The 12846-nt window shown below is 53.0% G+C and overlaps 1 pseudogene; it reads right to left on the bottom strand.

The window, feature by feature from the left end:
* Nucleotides 1–1243: 1243 nt before the first annotated feature.
* LOC138398665 (putative serpin A13) lies at nt 1244–8837 on the bottom strand (annotated as a pseudogene).
* Between the last annotated feature and the right edge of the window lie 4009 nt (nt 8838–12846).

Genomic DNA, 12846 nt, shown 5'->3' with positions numbered 1-12846 from the left:
TAGAATAGGTATGACTCAATGTCAACATAAGAGCAAGTTAGAATTGCCCAAAGACATTTCTCTCTTTTTTTTTTTTTTTTTTTTTTCAGATAGGGTCTCACTCTGTTGCCCAGGATAGAGGCAGTAGCGCCATCATAGCTCACTATAACCTCAAACTCCTGGGCTCAGGTGATCCTTCTTCCTCAGCCTCCCAAGTAGCTGGGACTACAGGTGTGCACCACCATGCCCAGCTAATTTTTCTACTTTTTGTAGAGATGGTGTCTCGTTCTTGCTCACGCTGGTCTCAAACTCTGGGCCTCAATTGATCCTCCCGCCTCAGCTCCCAGAGTGCTAGGATTATAGGTGTGAGCCACTGTGCCTAGCCCCAAAGACATTTTCTTTCCCTCATTTAACCTATGTAGACTGTGGAGCAAAGAACTTGAGCTATAGGTTACTGTTTATTGAGTTAGTTTATTTGAAAGTTGGCAAGACGGAGGCAGTTTAATATTAGGCACAGAAAAGCAGCTTATTTGAAAACTCCCAGTTTAAGCCACATCAGGCCTTTCCCAGACAGTGAAATGAATCAAAACATTTCTGGGCTGGGGACCTAACACCGTGCTCCAAACATACTAGGTGCTTTATCAGAGATTTTTGGAATAAAGCTGAGACCAGCCACAGAGTTTTAGAACTGGAAGGGGCTTAATATTATCTGGAGCAGTGGTTCTCAGGCCCGGTTACCCGAGAGAACCACCAGGGAACTTACAAAAACACTGACGCCCAGGCCTGCTCCAGACCAGGGTTTAAAAACCTCCCAGAGGATTTCACCGTGCAGCCAAGGTGGGGAACCTTGTTTTAGACCCATGTCCTTGCTGAGCACACGAGGAGACAGCGGGGGGAGTGAGAGGAAGGAACCGAGGTGTCCATGGCTGAGCTAAGACCAGAATGAGGTCTGCAGGCCCCCGGCCCAGGTAACAGCAGCTAGCGCCTTCTGGCCATATTTTCCCATCGAGCCGGCGACCTGCCGGCGACCTGCCGGCGACCTGCCCGAGGTCACAGAGCCAGAGCGGGCCAGCATTCCGGAGAGGACCCGGAGGCCTGTGTGCCCAGGCTGGGTTCTTATCCGCTCGCCACGAGGCCTTGGGACATTAACAGCCACTTTCTCCTCTCTGTGGAAATAGTAAGTTACAGAATATAGTCATTAGGGATGGTTTAAATTTTAAGTGTTTTTAGCGGCTCACCCCTTTTCCTCAGTTGAAATCTTACCTCAAGAGCAGGGAGCAGAGCCACCCAGCTTGGAGCAGGGCGGGGACACCGAGTGGCCCCCGCCTGCCCCCTCCACCAGATAGTCCTCCGTGGTCCTCACCTCGGAGAAGAAGCTTTTGAACACCCAGGGGTAGGTGCTCCTGGGAGTCTTCCCCTCTCTGACAGAGGAGGGAGACTGAAAAAGAAGAAGAATGGGATGAAGTCGCCATCCGTCCACCGCGGGTGCACTGTGGGCTGTTCCCGCGTCTCAGCTCTTGGGAACGACGCTGCGATGAACACGGGAGGGCAAAGCTCTCTCTGAGATCCGGCTTTGAATCTTTCGGATAAACACTCAGAAGTGGCATTGCAGGATCATATGGCAGTTTTATTTTCAATCTTTGAGGAACCGTCATCCCGTTCTTTACAGCCGCTGCACCATTTTCCATTCCCACCGGTGCGCTAGGGCTCCGATTGCTTCACAACCTCACCGATACTTGCTGTTTTTGTCTTTCTGATATCGTCCATCCTAACAAGGTGATATCTCCGTGGTTTGGTTTGTAGTTCCCCGATGTTAGTGATGTTGAGCATCTTTTCATGTATCTGTTAACCATTTGTATGTCTTCCTTGGAGAAATGTCTATTTAAGTTCTTTGCCCACTTTTTAACCAGGCTGTTTGTTTTTTGCTATTGAGTTGTAGACGTTCCTTATGTATTTTTGCTATTAACTCCTTATTGGATATATGGTTTGCAAACATTTTCTCCCATTCTGCAGGTTGTCTTTTCACTATATACATGCAATGGAATATCACTCAGCCTAAAAAAAAAAAAAGAAGGAAATTCTGAAATATGTGACAACCTGAATGGAACGGGGGGGACATTTTGCTGGAGGAAATTATCCAGTCAACAGGACAAGTACTGTAGGATTCCACTTTTATGAGGTATCTGAAATAGCCAAACTCAGAGAAGCAGAGAGTAGAAGAGCTGCCAGGCACTGGAGGGAGAGGAAATGAGTTTTTATTCAACAGACACAAGATTTCAGCTATACAAGATGAATAAATTCTAGAGATAGGCTGTACAGCATCGTGCCTATATGGTTAACCATACTGTACTGAGCACTTAGAAATTTGTTAAAGCGTAGATCCACGTTAAATGTTCTTACTACAATAAAAAAAGAGAGAGAGAGAGAGAGAGAGAGAAGTTTGGCTGGGTCGCCTTGCTTCACGATGCATTTCCTCCAGAGCCGCTTTCCAGCTTTCTGTGTTCAGTTTTGCCAACCCAGGACCCAGCAGACAGAGCCCCCTTGTGCAGAGCAGAGAGCCTGCTGGTCTTGGGGGCCACACCTTCGAGGCTCTCAGGTTACCCACCCGACCTCTCTAACGAGCAGACGGGCATCTGGGGTGCAAGCGGACGACCATATTGGACCACTTTTCTCTGCCCTCCCTTCCCCCAGCTCAGGGCCGCCAGAGGCCCGGATGCCAAGCCTGGTTTGGTGAGATTTTCTCCAGCACGCCCTGTCTGCCCTGACCGCCCTCCCTACTCTCAGTCCTGGCAGCTGCAAGGGGACCTCTAGACCTGCTAAGTGACAGGGCTGCAGGGGCCAGGGGGCCAGCTCCAAACTGCCTCTGGAAGCAATTTCTGCTGCTCTGCTTTGGGGAGTCTGTGAAATTTTCCCTCCTGTCTCCCTGCTGCCTTTCTCTGCCATGTCCCCGGGGCTCTGCTTTCCCTCTTGCCCCAGCCTGCCCTGTGTGTGTGTGTGTGTGTGCGCGTGTGTGTGTAAGACAGGGAATGACTTTGTCTTAACACTCCTCTCCCTCTGTCTCTGTTGTCTGCCTCTGATGTTGGAACAGCCCAGGTCTGCTGGGGCTTTCAGCCAGCCAGATCCTGACCATCCACTCCTGGCCCAGCCACTGCCTTGGAGACCTGAAAGATCCAGAACTGGCTTAGACACAGTCTGGTCTCTTGCAGAAATGAGAGGCACAACACCAAAACCAAAATACACAGGACAGAGGGCTCAGGGATCCAGAGGCATGTGGAGGGTGCTAGGAGATTCAGGGGGCAGACATCGCTTCTGGCCAGCTGTGCATAGCACAATCCTCCCCTCTGTGTGCGGCAGGATGATCTATTCAACACTGCCTGGGCTGCTGCCGTGCTTACTATACCCAAAAGGTGGGCCAGCCTGTGAGCTTCCTTTTGCAGGAATTTGGGGTCACAGGACTGAGAGTCACGTTGCCAGACAGCCAGAGTGTCCCCTCCTGGCTTTGGTATTGTGAGTGCTTGGGCTCACAGCAGGGGGTTGGGTGGAGGTCAGGGCTTGGCCAGATCAAAGGAACAAAGGGGAAAGACTCCCTTAAACCAGGAAGGGAGGAGGTGGGATGCACTGAGTTCCCAGCACTTCACTCCTTCACGGCGGCTCACGTGGTGACTGGGTCTTGGAGAGGGCCACACAGGGAGATGTGAAAATGGCCAAAAATCTAGAGCTATGGCCTGAGGTCTCCAGTGAAATATGGGGCTGGCTTTAAGGGACCCTGCAGGCCTGGGCAAGGAGTGACTTAGCTTCTGAAGACAGAAGACCATCCCATGCAAGACAACATGAGCTCCGGCCTGGGTAGTCCTGGAGAAGAGCCGCCAAGTGGTCAACATGGACCCTCCTGCAACCCTGTAGGATGGAGCGCAAAGAGATCACATTTCATCTGGGGCAGTCAAGGCACAGGGCATTGTTGACTCCCAGAAGTGGGGATTAAAATCACACCTGCTAGGTGTGTAGCCTCACATGGGTATTCACCCAACACATGTTTACCCAGCACCTTCTCTTGGCCAGGTTAGGTGCGGCAGACACATCAGGGAAGAGACACAGGGCCCTGTTCCCCTGGGGCTTCTTTACCAGGTGCAAGGGCTGAATCGGTTTGCAAAGACTAGAACTTGGTCAATGCCATTCTTGAACAAGAGCTGCTTTGGGTCTTTGCGTCAGTTCACATCTGGGGGTGAACTCACGTGGCAGTGAGTGAGTGGACAGCTGACGTCCAGAGGCAGGACTCTGCACTGGGCTGTATGTATAGCACCAGTAATATTACTGCAAACCACACCCAGGGATGGCAGACCCAAAACTCACCAGCCTGGGCTCCCAATGCCTGGATGAAGCAGAGCTGCTGAGCTAGCTCACACTTACATGCAGATGAAATTTAAACTTCTCTCTAGTCTAAGCCATTGTCACAGGCAGCCTGCTCCCCAACTCGCCTGCTCCCCAACTCACCACAGCCCCCACCACTCCTAATTCCTTCCCCCATGCCAAGGTCAGCTACATCTCCTGCTGAACTTGTGCTGTTGTTTTCTTCCTAATTTCTGCCTACTGCCCACCTGGCTCCCATAGGCATTAGAGTTTGGGATCCCCATGGTAAACCTGCGAAAGACAAAAGGTGAGACTCCTGCTGTCCCGTACTTGGGGGCTGCTCACTGCTCCTTCTCAGGGGGTACCTCAGTGACCCTGGGGCTCACCTCTTCTGTATCGACTCAGTGATGCTTTGCGGGCATCTCCTCACTGAAGAAGGAAAAAAACCCAACAAGTTCTGTCTCTGGCAATAACGTAGCATGGAAAATGAAGGTTAAATGGGATGACACAGGCCCCGCCCCTTGCTCCACACTCCGAGTGGCTTCTTGTTTGCCGGCTGTTCTCATTACTGCTCTAGGACGGGCATCTAGTGAGAGCCACATGCAGGATACTTCTCCAGGTGGCCTTGGGCTGACCCAGCTCTCTCCCCTTTCTCACCCACACTTCTCGAGAATGACTAGAATGTGCTCAGAGTGCAACCTCCTGAGCCAGGGAAGGACCAGCGGGAACAGCATGGACTGAGTTCCAGTTCTCCCTAGAAATATGATGTCCTTCAACACTTGAGCCCAGCATGTCATGTTGTCCTTGGGGTATAAAACCCAGGCGGGGATGGGGGCTTTTTTCTGGGGCCCCTCAACTGTGGTACAAGTGGGGCACACACAAATGAGACCCCACGTGTCCTGGGCAGGTTTCCTGAGCCTTGGGGGGACCAGCTTGCAATGATGCCTAGACTTCTGCTGGCCTTGCTGCCTGTATCAGTAATAATCTCACTGCACGTAGCTCGTGCGTGGGTCTCACTGGACTCAGGTTGGCAACCAGCGCACAGTGGACCTGCTTTGTACCAGCTGTGGGATATTTTATATTTATTTATTTGAGACAGAGTCTCACTCTATTGCCTGGGCTAGAGTGCCGTGGCATCAGCCTAGCTCACAGCAACTTCAAACTCCTGGGCTCAAGTGATCCTCTTGCCTCAGCCTCCTGGGTAGCTGGGACTACAGGCATGCACCACCATGCCCGGCTAATTTTTTCTATTTTTAGTTATCTGGTTAATTTCTTTCTATTTTTAGTAGAGACGGGGTCTCGCTCTTGCTCAGGCTGGTCTCGAAGTCCTGAGCTCAAGCGATCCGCCCACCTCGGCCTCCCAGAGTGCTAGGATTACAGGCGTGAGCCACGGTGCCTGGGTGCAGCTGTGGGATTTGGTCTCCAGTGTGTCTGGCCCCAAAGCCTGAGTGGCTCCCCTTCTTCTGTGCAGTTGGAGACCCACGACTATGGGCCAGCCGACAGCCAGGGCCACAGCTGCAGCGACTAACCTGGAGGATAACCCACCGACATTTCCAGACACCCGCGTTGTGCCTAGAATGGGCAAAGTCTCTACTTAGGGCACTTGTTTTCCCCCACTTTACTCGTTAATAGGTGACCCTTAAGCAAGCTCTGTCTGCAGGCTTCCAAAAGGTGTTGCCCAAATTTTTGCTCAACGCCTCCTCTGCCCTGCTGGCCACACCAACCTAACCCTTCCTGGGGTCCCGGGGACGAGAGCATCTAGTTCCCGCTGCTCCAAGCGCGGTCCCTGCACCAGCAGCCTCAGCATCACTGGGGCCCTGTGGGGAAGGCAGGCCCGCAGGCCCCGTCCCAGACCGGTGCAATTTAACACGATCCACGGGGAAGTCATCCTCACAGTCAGGCGTGAGGATCAGCGATGCAGCAGAATGGAGGAGACTGCGTTCCTCCTCTGCCGCTGGCTGGTGGAGTGAGCTGGACCACGGCTCCTAATGCTCCGACCCTCAGCTATAGAAAGGGAGAAATGATGTTAGGTTGAACCTTAAGAAGTTGTCTTTTTTTGGTAGGTTAAAAAAAGGCCAGATATAAGCAATTCCATATGGTTCAACCTATTACTTAATCTTGTTGGGTTGTTGTGGGAAGTCATTTTAAAATGAGATAAAACATGAAGTGCCTGGCACACAGTCACTCCACGGGGGCTGTTGCCCGTGTGCAGTGGGCACAGCCTTGGTTGCCTTTACTGTCTTCACCCCGAAAGGACCAGGGTGTTCATAATTTCTGCGGCAGAGTCGCCCTGGCGTGGGGGCCAGCGGCTATTTTCATGGCTGCGTGAGGTCAGACAAGGGTATCTGCCATCAGCACCACTTCAAAATATTTCCCATCTCACTTCCAGATGAAGAAACTGGATCCCAGGTAGCTCGGGGATGTCACCAGGGTGAGTGCTGACTCAGTCCCCCGGTCAGTGTCTCCTGTTCTGTTTCCTCTGTGTCGTCCAGCATGTCTGAGGGGAGATTATCCCAGTGGGTTTACAGTCTTCCCCAGAAAAAGCGTGCATCCCATCTCTGCCCGCAAAGCCATCGCCAGGAAGGGCCAACGACTCAGTGCCCGGGGTGGGGGAGGTCTAGGTCTGGGTGAGAACGGGGAGTGAGCTGGACGCTGGTGCCAGCAGCAGCTTCTGAGCCACTGTGGGGTCAGTACGACCTGGCTATTAAAACTCAATCAGGCATTAACAATGGTGGGAACACACCTTCTACTAGCTTTTTGGAGAAAACAAAGGCCTCCCTGCTTCAGGAGCTTTCCTGCTCTAAGCCTCCTGGGACCTGCCAGAGGAAGGGAATTCATGCTCTGCAATTCAGTGGTGGCTTACAGATTACTCAAAATGGAGACCGCAGCCCTCTGTTAGCAGAATTGTCTGCCAAGGAAGAGGGGCTTCCTCAATGGCAAGGTCAAGTGAGAATCACTTCTGGTAGGTGCAGGATACCTGCATTTTAAACAAGCTCTCTAGGAAGTTCTTAGGCACACTGAAGTTTGAAAAATTCTTCTTTAAAAATGAACTCAAGATATAGCATTAAAATGGAAAGGTGATGAGTTCCATGTTGCTGGAGGCATTCAAGCAAAGACATCAAGGATTCAGAGGCATACACTTACTGAGTGTCTTCTATATCTAAGTCAGTTGGGGAGGCTTCCCAGATGCTGAGGGGTGGGGGCTGGGGTGTGGTGGGAGCCTGAGTGCTGGGAAGGACATACACATTGGATCCACACCCTCTTAGCTCTGAGGAACATGTGGTCCACCAGAACTGCTGTGGTTTCACTGTTGAGGTCCTTCACCCAGGCCCCAAGCTTCCCTTGTGTTTGCTTCTCTATGTATCCATTGATGTGTTTTGGGGCTTCCACCAGGCTCTGGATGCCCCTGGGCACAGGCCTCTGAGTCTGCGCTGGCCAGTGGTCAGGAGGAGCCAGGGGTCCTGCACAGGGAGCCTGAGAAGAAGGTCCTGGAAGCCCTCCTGGATCTGCCTTGGGCACTGAGGTGAGGTTGAACCCCAGGTTCCAGGGTTTGGGTCCTGCTGGCCACTGGGCCCCCAGGGAAAGCATGGCCATGGCCAAGGAGATGCTCGCCCGGGAGAAGAGAACGTTCTCTCCAGGGGTGTCCAAAGCCAGCTGTCTGTAGAGACTGAAGGCAAAGTCTATGTTGTTCACAGAAATTCTGTGGCACTGCAGGGCAGGCCTGTGAGTGCTGTCCTGGGGGTTGGAGTGAGATCAGAATCTTCTTGGTCCACCAGGACTAGACAATGAGCCTCAGCCATGAGTACACCGACGAGTAGCCACCACCAAGGGCCTCCTTCCAATGGGGTCCCTGTCTGAAAGCAGCGGTGGCATGGAGGACTACAACAACAACAACAATAGTGATAACACACGATATTCATGGAGTGTCTGCTCTGGGCCTGGCGCCGTGCACGTGCTTCCCAGGATCCCTCTGCCTCTCCTGGGGGCTCCCAGCATGTCCCCTCCTCCCCACCTGTCCCGCGTCCTGCTCACACACAGAGAGTGGGTCTCACCTGACACACTCAGAGCCCTCCTCCAGCAGGAACCCTCTTGGAATCCTGGCTCCAGCAGACCCCAGATCTGCGTGACCTTGGGCTGTTCATTTAGCCCATCTGAGCCCCATTTCTCATCCCTGGTCTTGGACTTGGAGGGAGCTCGTGAGGAGGGAAGGGGTGGGAGGGGCCTCTTGGTACAGAGAGGAGTCCGGGTGACCTGGGCTCAGCGCGAGGATCTGCTCCTAGGAGCCCAGCAACCTTAGGCAAGTCACTTGACCTCCCAGGACTTTGGCTTCCGCTCGGTGGTACGGTGCTGAGAATCTCCACGCCACAGGGTTGTAGCAGATCAAAGCAATCATGCACAGAGCAGACCCAGACCAGGACCTGGCACAGAGGGTCCCTAGAAAGTGGCACTTGGTATTTCCCCAGAGGACTTGAGGCCTTCCCTCTAGTGGTTCCGACTCACCAGGCCTCCATTTAGGGAGCTATCACAACCCTTTTAGAAGGTAAGTCAGATTCATTCACTCCCTGCTGGAGGCCTCCCATGGCCCTGTCACACTTGCAGGAAATCCTACGCTCCTCACCACACCTTAGGAGGCCCTGCAGGGCCGGGCCCTTGCCAACCTTTCTGACCTCACCTCTGACCATCCTTCCCCTCTCTCCCTCTGCCTCAACCTCCCTGGCCTTCTTGCTATTCTAGAACATATCAAGCTTATTCCTGCCTCAGGACCTTTGCACTTGCTGTCAGCTGCCCAGAACAGCCTTGTCCCAGCCCTCTCCACTGCTCACTTCCTCCCTTCATGTAGTTCTCTGCTTAAAAGTCACCTCCCCAGAGAGGCCCCAACTCTGCCCTTGCCACCTCGACACTGCCGGATTTTTCCGATGCCCATCTGGGATGATAGGACAGGTTTGTCTGGTTTCCGCACCAGAAGGTAAGCTCCATGAGGACAGAGCTCATGGAGCTTACCTTGACAGACAAGCTCCATGTCTGTGTCATGCATTGCTCAATTCCTAGTGCTCAGGACAGAGTGGACACTGAGGCAATATTTACTGAAACACCAACAGCCAATGAGAACTTAATTCTAGGGCTTCAGCCTTCCCCCCGGAGCACAGGCATTTCTCTGGCGCTCTGGAACCTCATGCTGGACCCTTCCCAGCTCCCCCTGCAACAGCCCACTTGGCCCCACACGTCCACTCTGGGTGTGAGTTAATTATTGGCAGAATTGATCATCATCACGCCCCCAGTCCTGCCTCTGATTTTCCATGTGACCTTGGGCAGCCTTGACAGTTCTGAACTTGAGTTTCCTCATCTGTAAAGGGAAGAATCAGCTGAAACTTGGCCACTAGGAAAGCCTTGTCAGTTGGAAGATTTGTTCCCTATAATTTATTTTATTTTTATTTTTATTTTTTTTTTTGAGACAGAGTCTCACTCTGTTGCCCAGGCTAGAGTGAGTGCCGTGGTGTCAGCCTAGCTCACAGCAACTTCAAACTCCTGAGCTCAAGGGATCCTCCTGCCTCAGCCTCCCGAGTAGCTGGGACTACAGGCATGTGCCACCATGCCCGGCTAATTTTTTCTATATATATTTTTTAGCTGTCCATATAATTTCTTTCTATTTTTAGTAGAGATGGGGTCTCGCTCTTGCTCAGGCTGGTCTCGAACTCCTGAGCTCAAACGATCCGCCCACCTCGGCCTCCCAGAGTGCTAGGATTACAGGCGTGAGCCACCGCGCCCGGCCCCCTATAATTTATTTATTGGCAGAAAACTGACAGGCCTCCATCTGTCCATTTGGTAATCTGCTTTGGTGAATATCTTGGCTCTTTTTGTTTCTTCATTTGAGACAGGGTCTCACTCTGTCGCCCAGGCTGGAGTGCAGTGACGCCATCATAACTCACTGCAGCCTCAAATTCCTGGGCTCAAACGATCCTCCTGCCTCAGCCTCCTGAAGTGCTAGGATTACAGGCATGAGCCACCGTGCCCATCATATCTTGGCTTTGTTGAAAAGTTTGTGCCTTCGTTCCCTTATTAGAGTTAACATTCATTCACTGAATGAACATGGACTCGAAGTCTGCCATGTGTCAGGACTTGGGGTCCTGCTACATGCTGGGGACGTGGGGTGAATGAGACATAGTTGCTCCGTCTGGGGGCTTGGGCTCTGTGGGACAGACATGCAGAGATCCATGCAGAGTGGTGCCTGATGCATGGCCAGGCTGGTGACATGCTGTCTCGTGTCCAGCGTCCTGTCCACACTCACATTCTCTGGGCTGGGGATCCACTGTGCCTTGCTGGTGAGAGTGTTGCTAGGACATGGCAGCAACAGAGGCTTTCTCTGAGCTGAAAGGACTCCATGGTCCAACCTGAGCATTGGACAGGTGAGAACTTTGAGCCCAGGGAGAAGCTTGTTCATTTGCTTGTCGACTCAATGAGCAAATATTTGGCAGGCAGGACATGAGGGACTGGCAGCCTGGGCCCTGCCTGGACGGAGCTTGCCAGCTATTTCAAGGAAATGCAGGGAGCTGATTATAGCTCAGTGAGGAAGGTAGGCTTCCTGGAGGAGGAGGCCCCTGAGCTGACACTGAAAGATGGAGCAAGAGAGAGGCCAGAAAGAGGTGTGGGACTTTCAGCAGAGGCAAGAGCATGCTCAAGGTCATGGAGGCAGGGTGGGCCAGCACCGCTCCAGACTGTTGCCTATAGGCACAGCTCTTAGAGCATGAGGGGCGTGTGCGTGTGTGTGTGTGTGTGTGTGTGTGTGTGATGATGATGAGGTAACTTACAGTCAGTGCAGCAAGCCAGTGGAGGAGCTGGGAGGATTCAGCAGGTCTGCACCGCCCTTGGCACAGAAGTGCATACCTGCAGGGAGGGTTGTGACAGGCTGGACTTCTGGGATTCACGCAGACTGAACTGAGGCTGCCCTTGGCTCAATGTCCACCCTCAGCACAAACCAACCAAGAAAAACAAGCCGCCCCTCCATTAGGGTTGTGTGGAAATCCATGCACGGAGCGGGCCCTGCACAGCAGGGTGGCCGTCTGGGATTGGGGTGCGTGTCCTGGGGGTGAGTCTCATTCCACCACTTACTTACTGCCCGGTACTCTCTGGAGACTCAGTTTCCTCCCTGGCCCTCCTTACTGCTCAAGGTTGCCATGAAGGTTAAGTCTAGTGACATATATGGATGTTCTAGAAAATTAGTAAGAGGCTGAGCTAATTGGAGCACTGCTCCACCCTCTCCTGATTTCATTCTTTTGTCCAGCACACGTTTGTGTGTTGCCACTGGGCTCATCACCGGAGTCAGCTCCAGTGCTTTGCAGATGCTAGAGCCTTGAGCAAACTTTCATGACCACAGAACTGATTCAGGGGACGGGTAACCAGCCACCAGCACCGCAGGGTGGCACAACTCCTAAGGCACAACGAATATGGGCAATTTCTCTCCCCTTCTCCTGTGCTCACTCGCAAGCCCACTGCAGCCTTCCCTCAGCCCTGCGGGCACCGCACGTGCCCAGCCCGCGTGGCTTTGGATCACTGAGTCCCATGGATTCACCTTGTCTCTGGGTCATCTCCTCATCCTTCTCCTCTCAGGCCTGAGTGACAGTTTTCTTCCTGTCCTCCCGCCTCCTCCCCCCTGCTGGTCACTGTCCTTGGCGGGCTGCCCTTTCTTAGCCTTTCTTAGCCGATCCTTCCACGGGGGGGGGGGGGGGGGGGGGGAGGGGTTCCTCTTTTCTCACGCCATGATGCTCACCCTCCTCCTGTCTCAGAGAACGTGTGGCCGTCACCCAGGTGCCCAGACCCAAACATGGCTTATTCTCCCTTCCTCCCCACATCCAACCGCAGCCGCGTGCATGCTTCTCACAGCCTGGGGACAGAACCACCCTGTGCTCCCTCCCAGCTGTGACTTGCTTTTGCCCCAGTTCCAGCAAACAGCCCCTGGATGTCCAGCGCGCATCCCTGTCCTGGGCCCTGAATCATTGCTCCTGTACTCAGCAGCCAGAGTGCGTTTTCCAGCGGGCAAGTCTGCTTGCGTCTCCTCTCTGTTCAAACGCCTTTAAAGCCCCTGTGGCTCCAAGGAACCACCCTGCAATCCTTGGCAGCAGCCAGGCCCAAGGTTCTGTCTCTTCTTCCTCCCAGCCCTTCCGCTTCCTGCCCCAGAGCTACTCAAGTTCTTTCAGTTTCTCCAAAATGCCACCATTGCTCTTTCTCCTGCCTGAAGTTTGTCTTCTCTGTTCACCTGACCACCTTCTATTCTTCCTCTGATCTCAGCACAGAAGTCACCACCTCCAAGAAGTCTTCCCTGACTTTCCAGACTGAGTTTGATGCTCTCCTCTCAGCTCCCAGAGCCTTGTTTCACCATCTATTTGCCCATCAGATTGTCTGTTCCCTGAGGGGACACTGTGAAAATCTCAGTGAGTGGAATCACTTTGTGGTTCAGAGTGCTCCTCAGGTGTCAGGCAGGTTGGGATGACATCTGCTGGCAATAATCACTAGCTCTGTGGTGTT

The sequence above is a fragment of the Eulemur rufifrons genome, chromosome 2 (genome assembly GCF_041146395.1).
Source record: "Eulemur rufifrons isolate Redbay chromosome 2, OSU_ERuf_1, whole genome shotgun sequence".
Classification (NCBI taxonomy): domain Eukaryota; kingdom Metazoa; phylum Chordata; class Mammalia; order Primates; family Lemuridae; genus Eulemur; species Eulemur rufifrons.
The sequence above is the reverse complement of the archived record's forward strand: the minus strand, read 5'-3'. Positions and strand labels throughout refer to the sequence as shown.